A 9,271-nucleotide genomic window follows, 5' to 3' on the forward strand; every position below is an offset into this window, starting at 1 on the left:
CCAATAAGTGGAGACATGATTTTCATTTTATGACGGGTAGTTATTTCAGGACAACAGACTAAGCAAAACACAGGTTCAAAATAAATAAATATATTAAGAATATTTATATACAATTTTAAATTAAAATAATAAAATTAAATATTATTCTGTCTTCGCTCTGTTCCGGAAAAAGTTCCTTGGAGGACGTCTGTAAAAAAAACTAAATTGTAATTATCAAGATTAAGAACGTAGGTAATAACAATATGTATTAATAAAATACAGAAAGTGATCACGTTATATGGCATCAATATAAACAACTACAGACAGACTCGTAGCCCCCTTACGTTTCAATTGAGTGTAATCATATATATTCTGACAATCAAAACATCGGCACAAAGCTACCCATCCAACAACTCCGGATCGGAGATGGCAGCTACCGCTCACGACGGTTACAGTTCCGGCAAAGCATCTCTTCAACCCAGCCAGAGTACCTTTGCCCCGGCAGAATTCCGACTCAATCCGTCGCATAACTTCCGCTGAGCTGAGTTCCTTTATAGTTCAGTAAACTAAGTAGAACTGCCTTTACTATCCTTCGACTCGATTTCTTCTTAAATAAAAAAAAAACAATAAATGCTGTATAAAAGGTATATTTAAAAAACCTTCAAAAGTGCCACATCAATTCACATAACTAGTTTTCGACTGGTTTACCAGTCATCATCAGTGCTTACCTAAAATGAATATAACCTGATAAAAAGGGCAAATATGTTGAAATTTTGACTAGGGTTAAAAAATTATTAGGTTATACTCACGTGCAATGTACATGTTAGCCACCAAAATGCTATTTTACAAAAATATGTGGGTCAAAGCCCATTTCAAGTAGTCCGTTAAGGAAACATAAGTATAAAAAGCTATCTTAAGCCTTGATGTTTAAAATATAATTTAATTTGCCCTAGGTAACATCTGAAATTTGGGTTTGACTTGTTCACATGTTGGAAGTTTGACGGCAAGTGAAATTGAAATGGTTAGGAACCTCGGAACGATGACAAGACAAACGACAGTTCCACAGGTAGTTTTTAACATAACCTGTCATATTTAAGAATAAGGTATAAATATTATTGAAATTAGAAATGATGTAACAACACACCCAATGTGGAAATTATCATGTAAAATTCATTAAACTAGTTGTTGTAGTAAAATGGATTCTCGTATACTGTAAGTGGAACTAGTTAGGCAAACCACATTACACAAAAGGTTAGTATTCGACAACTAATACCGTAATGAAATCTTATTGTCAAGAGATCGAAGATTTATAAAGGCAAATTTTGTGGTGATTTAGAGTTATCGAATTTATTTAACTTATTAGTAGCTGTTGGGATTTGTGTAAGTGTGTAAAAAATCACATTTGGGGTGTCTGAGGTGTAACATGTCTTAAATAGTCTAGGGTATGTGTCATTATGAAAGCACAAACTCAGACTGAGACGACTGTTTCTTAAAGGCAGTGCAGGCTACCCGGATCTCCAAGGGTCCAAAAACCAAAACCGTAATATGATGATGATAGTAAGGACTAGGTGGGGGGTGGGTATGAGATGTCTGTGAGGGAATTAGTGAAAGGAACATGAAAGAGACCCAGAAAGAAAATTAAACTGTTGATTTGGTTTTGCTAGAGATGAGTATTATATGCTGATGGTGACAAATGGAGTAGGTATGGTGATAATAGTCATATGTAGAAATATAGTGGTGGGTTGTATGTAGATGAAAATTTGTCCAAAAAGGATATTTGCAGATGATATCAGTAATTTCTATGTATGTTGTGAATAGATAAAATTGGTGAGATGGCTGAAAATGACAGAAGTATAATTATGACTAGTAACAGATGGAATATTAAAAGTGTGACTGAGAATGAAGTAGTTGAAGTGAGGTGAAAAGAAATATTGTAAATGTATTAAGAAAAAAGTTGTCGATGGAGTGGTTGGAAGTCCCGATTGAACGAAACATGACGGTTGACACAATTCGGACTTTTTTGTTTTTCTTTGACTATTTCTAGGTCTTCGTACAAGTCTAGTTTTAAGAAATCTTTCTGTGGGATGTTGTGAAGTAGAGCAACATCATCTGGGATATTCAACTTATGGTTCTTTTGTTTAAGATGTTGTGAAAAGGTAGATGTGTTCTCTCTTTTAGTGTGTTCAAGAGAGCGAGAAGCCAGTGATCTACAAGTTCTTCCTATGTAAGTAGCATCACAGTCAGAACATTGTAGTCTATAAACACCACTACGGTTCATGTAATTGATGCTATCTTTAGAATTAGATAGAGATTGTCCTAAGTTGTTGGAAACTTTAAAGGAAATTTGGATGTTGTCTACTGATCTTTTGATAATGTTCGAAATATCCCCAGATAGCCTATCTTGGTGAAATGGTATGGAAGCATAAGTAGGTTTGGTTGTCGGATCCCTAGGGAACGCAGCATGTCGTAAGACTTTAAGCTGTCTTTTATGAATGAGTTTGTCTATGATGTGTGGATCGTAACCGTTATTAAAAGCTATTTGACGAAGTATGTTTGATTCTTTATTGTAATTAGATTGTGACAGGAGAATGGTTTCAAGGCGGTGTATGTAACTGTGAAAGGCGGCAAGTTTGTGTGACATAGGGTGGTTGGAAGATAGAGGTATGACATGGTCAGTTTGTGTTGGCTTCCTAAAGATACTGAAATCGAAGTGGTCATTTAATCTGGTAATAGTGAGGTCAAGAAAGTTAATAGATTGGGATGACTCTAATTCTATGGTGAATTTAATATTGGGATGGATTTGATTAATTTTAGAAAGTAATAAATCAGCTGTATTTGAATTACCTGAGATGATCAATAAACAATCGTCGACATAACGATACCAATGTAGAATTTCAGGATTTTTCATTATATGTACGGATTCTAAATGATCCATAAAAATATCAGCTAAAAGAGGAGATAGGCAACTACCCATGGCTAAACCATCAGGTTGTCTGTAATATTTATTGTTGAATACAAAGAAGTCTTGAGCTAGACAAAATTGTAATAATTGAATAATTGAATCAGTAGTGGAAATGGTAATGGAATTTGCTCTTAGAAGAGAGTGCACCAGATTAATAGTTTCTTGTTTAGGGACTGAAGTAAAAAGATTGCTAACATCAAATGAAAGCATGGTAATGTTAGGGCGAAGTTGTATTTGTTGGAGATTGTTGACAAGATGACTTGTGTTTTTGACAGAGAAACGAGGGGTGAAGTTCGTCAAGTTGTTAATAAGATTGAGTATGAATTTTGAGAGAATGGAAACAGGAGTGTTCATGAAGCTAACAACTGGACGAATGGGGATTCCCTCTTTATGTATCTTAGGTAAGCCATAAAGTCTTGGTGTTAAAGGATTGCTAGGTAGTTTATAGTAAGGTGCAAATTGTTCAGAGAAAAATTCGGTAAATGGTTTGAGGTTATCTTTGAGTTTATTAATGAATTTTTTGGAGGGATCTTCTGGGAGTGACACGAAATTATTATCAGAGAGAAAAGTGGCGACTTTGTCAATGTAGAGATTTTGGTCTAGAATAACCAGACAATTGCCTTTTCTGGGTCTCTTTCATGTTCCTTTCACTAATTCCCTCACAGACATCTCATACCCACCCCCCACCTAGTCCTTACTATCATCATCATATTACGGTTTTGGTTTTTGGACCCTTGGAGATCCGGGTAGCCTGCACTGCCTTTAAGAAACAGTCGTCTCAGTCTGAGTTTGTGCTTTCATAATGACACATACCCTAGATTATTTAAGACATGTTACACCTCAGACACCCCAAATGTGATTTTTTACACACTTACACAAATCCCAACAGCTACTAATAAGTTAAATAAATTCGATAACTCTAAATCACCACAAAATTTGCCTTTATAAATCTTCGATCTCTTGACAATAAGATTTCATTACGGTATTAGTTGTCGAATACTAACCTTTTGTGTAATGTGGTTTGCCTAACTAGTTCCACTTACAGTATACGAGAATCCATTTTACTACAACAACTAGTTTAATGAATTTTACATGATAATTTCCACATTGGGTGTGTTGTTACATCATTTCTAATTTCAATAATATTTATACCTTATTCTTAAATATGACAGGTTATGTTAAAAACTACCTGTGGAACTGTCGTTTGTCTTGTCATCGTTCCGAGGTTCCTAACCATTTCAATTTCACTTGCCGTCAAACTTCCAACATGTGAACAAGTCACACCCAAATTTCAGATGTTACCTAGGGCAAATTAAATTATATTTTAAACATCAAGGCTTAAGATAGCTTTTTATACTTATGTTTCCTTAACGGACTACTTGAAATGGGCTTTGACCCACATATTTTTGTAAAATAGCATTTTGGTGGCTAACATGTACATTGCACGTGAGTATAACCTAATATTTTTTTAACCCTAGTCAAAATTTCAACATCTTTGCCCTTTTTATCAGGTTATATTCATTTTAGGTAAGCACTGATGATGACTGGTAAACCAGTCGAAAACTAGTTATGTGAATTGATGTGGCCCTTTTGAGGGTTTTTTAAATATACCTTTTATACAGCATTTTTTTTTTGTATCACATGGTATACAGCCAACTACAGGAAAACTTTTTTCCTTGTGGATTTTTACTTCTTAAATACTCTCTCGGCTGCCCTCCTTGGATGCCTCGGAGTTGAAGTAGAACTTAGTGGGGATGCGATGGTATCGAAGCACGTTCGGTCCTCTGCTGACAAGCTGTTAAACGCCGAGTGGAGGTATAGCGTTACAAACTCAACACTAAAAAAATAGAGCTAAAATTATCAGTGTAGGGTAAATCAGTTGATTTTTAACTGGCATAGGAAGATAAGAGAGTTTTAAACGTACTAAGAAGAAATATGATATTTTTTTATGTACCATAAAAAAATTATATAATTATGTCTGTTCCTGCAAATACTATTGTCAAAGGCGATGTTGAAACGATTTAAAATGTTATTACGGACTACTGATCCATTGCTATGAGTTTGTGTCATAAGTAATAACAGAAACGAACGAAGTCATACATCAATAACTGATTGAAAAATTGATCTTCGAGGTTATTGCTTCTACCAGAAAATATTTAATAGAAAAACTAGAGATTATTGTTCTGTTAATATTTTCATCGCAACCAAACGACCAACGGCCATGCATACGACTGATGCCATGCAACAGAGCTTTACATAAAGTATTTTTTGTTTCAGCTTCCCCGTATATCACATGAAAAGAAAAGCTATTTATAGCTAATATTTTATCGACTCCTTCTATTTTTCCCGTCCCTTCATACATGTTTCATTTCTTTTATCGATTTTTCTCTTTCATTTTCGATCTAGTCTATAGTTGTGCCCAAATTATTCTAGGTCTTACATTTCTTCCTGTTTTTATTCTTCTTCCCTCAAAAACTCTTTTGACCAATCTTCTTTCCTCTATTCTGCATGTTCTGTGTACATATTATGTAAGTTCTCTGATTATTTTCTTTCTTATTCTGTCGTGTCTTGTCTTTCCAATAATATTTCTCAATTACTTCATTTCCACTGCATTTATTTGACTGTTGTATTTTGTTTGCCTTTTCCAAGAATCTCCTGAAAGGAAGAGGATGTAGAAGAGGATATAACAGGAAGGAAGAGGATATAGAATGGGACACAAAGAAGTAAAAATACTCTGCTACGCAGACGACGCAATATTGATATCCCAAGATGAAGATAGTCTGCAAAGATTAGTCCACAGATTTAACATAAGAGCAAAAGAACTCAATATGACAATTTCATCTCAGAAAACTAAAACAATAGGTAGATAGTAATCAGTAAAGAACCAATCAGATGTAATATAGAAATTGATGGCATGAGTATTGAACGACTAATAGAAGTAAAATACCTTGGAATTACATTGTCAAGTTACGGAGACATGGACAAAGAAGTGAGAAATGAAGTACAAAAAGCAAATAGAGTGGCAAATAACACTATATGGCGAAACCGACATTTAACAGGGAGATGAAGTCAAGAATTTAAAAAGCCAGTGTAAGTCCAATAATGACATATGCATCAGAAACAAGACCCGATACAGCCACAACACAAAGAGTACTGGAAACGGCAGAGATGAGAGTACTGAGAAGAATTAAGGAAATACGCTGAGAGATCGAAAGAGGAGTGAAGACATTAGAAGACAATGTAACGTACAATGTATAAACGAATGGACACTAAATAGAAAAAACGAACGGAATAACCACATAACCAGAATAGGGGAGACACGTGTGGTCAAAATAGCAAGAGATAAATCACCAATCGGTAGAAGAAGTATCGGCCGACTGCCAAAAGATGGAGTGACAACCTTCCATAAACAGTGGCGACGCGTGACTTTTTCTGAAGTGTTACCAAAACCAGATGCAAAAAATCTTATTTAAAAAAATGAAGATAAGGCTAAATGTATATATACACTCACCGGCACAAAATTCCGCCACCCAAAATTTTTGATTAAGTTTGACAATATATAACTTTATTATTTGTACTTCGATTTTAAAGATTCTTGCACGAGTTTGTAGGTACATGTATTGATGTCAATTGCTATTATTCCGGTAATAAAAATTTTTTTGCTTACATGGCATTATACGGGGGTGAATATAAGCGTTGTTTTTTCTCCTAACTTTAAAAAATTCTGTGGAAAAATTGGAGGGCTGATTTTGTTTCATACTCCTTTTGTATTATCCTGGAGGTATCACTAAGGTCTTGTTTTTTGAATTATCTGAATATCTTTTCTTGTAAGAGCTATAATTAAAAACACTGCTTTGAAGGTTTATTTAATTAAAAATATCAAAGGCACTACAATTAACAAAATAAAACAAATTTAACAACAAAACAAAACAATTCAATAGCGGTTATGTCCGCCTCTTGCAGCAACGACTGCTCGCAATATGTTTAGCATCTAATAAAGATGTAGTTTCCTTGCCTGGAGAATAGCCCGATATTCCTCTACCAGGGCCATAACTGTACCAAATTTTCTGGAGGCCTAGGATGACGGCAAATAGCTTTTTTTATTCATTCCATAAATGCTCAATATGATTAAGATCTGGGTTGCATGCGGGCCATTCTAATCTTATCAATCCAACCTCAATCGTATGAGTCAATCGGTGTTTTTATTTACAAAAAATGGTACAGCTCTTACAAGAAAAAAGATATTCGGATAATTCAAAAAACAAAATGTTGTTGGTGCCACCGGGAAAATATGACAGGACTATGAAACAAAATCAGCTATTCCATTTTCCACAGAATTTTTTAAAATTAGGAGAAAATACAACGCTTCCTTTCACCCCTGTACAATGACATGCAAGCAAAATTTTTTGTTACCGGAATAATACCAAACAATATGAATACATGTACAGTTACGGTCACTGAATAGTTTACACTTTAATTTTTATATTGTAATACTGTAAAATTGCAGTGTCGTACGGATTTGATAAATGTCAAAGTCAAAAAATTTCAAAAAGGCAATGCTTGTCAAAAATTTCGTGAGTTTTGAAAAATAAAATAAGAAACTAAACCATATTAAGACCATAATCCATTTTATTCAAAAAAACTTCTTTCTATATTTTCCATTTTGATAAATTTTGTAAAATTTATTTTTATTATTTTGATTTTTTAAATTTAATCAACCTATTCTAGGTACACCACTGGCAACGTCACTTTGACGCAAGTGGTGCTTTTAAACGAGGTAAAAATTTAAAAAATCGGCTCCTAGATAAGCCAGCCTGTAAACTATTCACTGGCCGTAACTGTACCCTGTACCTACAAACTGGTGTAAGAATCTTGAAAATCGGAGTACAAATAATAAAGTTATAAATTTATAAATAATGGGTGGCGGAATTTTGTGCCGGTGAGTGTAGCTTCAATAATATCATTTTGTATATCACTTGAAACTCGAAAAAATGGATGTTTCTAGATGTTGACAAAATTTTTGATCTTTTTTGGCAATTAATGTTAACAATTCCCTGTAATTGCCTGGATTGTCAGAGTCGTCGCACTCAAAATGACCACGAAACGCTAGTTCTTGTTTGGCCCAAAAACATACAGTATCTATTATAAGTGTGCTAAGGATATATCTATCTATTTTTTTAACAAACTCATTATGTTTAGCAATATTTGCTTTAAAAGCTTGGTTAAGAGAACTTTTGATTTTTGTTTTGCCAAACTGAATCAAATTGGGTATACATCTTACATGTAGGTAACGGAGAAATTTCATGTCTCCTTTTTAAAAATCTAACACTATTTAAATCGTGAACCTGGTCCACCCATTTTTCTGTAGAAACCAGAAGACAAGGCCAACAATACAGTGTATTTTTCTTGCAACCATAATATAACCAAGGATTTTCACTGTACCAGCTAAATTTAAAATATCGAACTACTTTTGTTGATTCCTTTTTTAAATTGTTTAAAATAGGTCTTTTATTTTTAATCTCATTTTTTTCTTCAAATTATACAAGGAGAAATACTTTTCAACTAGTTGATCGATTAAGAAGCGACACGTATCCATGGTTAACTGTACGCACACTTTTTATAGGTACTGTCACCAATTTTAAATCTGGTAACAGCGCTACTGATACACAGGGCGCTTATGCCGTCGCTTCTTTAAAATTTTCAGTCACTAGCCGGTCTCGAGCGCCAGCGTGGGTATATAACCATTGTAACCAGAAATGAGTCTGGTAACAGAGTATAATAAAGTGCAACTGAGTCACATAAACTCGCCAATATTTTCTTGTCTACGAGTAGTTGGCTATTTACTGAGTTAGGTACTATTACCACATAATATAATAATATATTTCTATTGGTAAAAATATTGGTAAATAGAATTATTCATCGTCATAAAATATTTATTTTCAAGATTTTTAACTGTTACCAATGGTAACAGTGGTTACATGGACGCTTCGCCAGTGCCATAAAGGTATCAATTCGCCAATGAACAAGCAGAATTGCTTATAAAGCGGAAGACGAAGAAGAAGAAGAAGAAAAGCAAGTTATAAATATATAAACAAAGTATCGCCTAAAATCAAGTATCCCAAATACAATATAAATTAAAGGGAAAACAAACTTCGGTCCATTACAGAAGCCAGTACAGGAACTAAAATTATCTAATGCGTAATAAACTTTAAGTTAAGCCGTTCTTCATTTTGTTTATCGAATTAATCAGATTATCAACTCAAGAAATCACCATCTAAGTATATACAGATGCACACATATACTCCAACACATGTTTAAGGTAGGTTATGT

This window comes from Diabrotica virgifera, chromosome 2 (genome assembly GCF_917563875.1).
Source record: "Diabrotica virgifera virgifera chromosome 2, PGI_DIABVI_V3a".
NCBI classification, from domain to species: Eukaryota; Metazoa; Arthropoda; class Insecta; order Coleoptera; family Chrysomelidae; genus Diabrotica; species Diabrotica virgifera.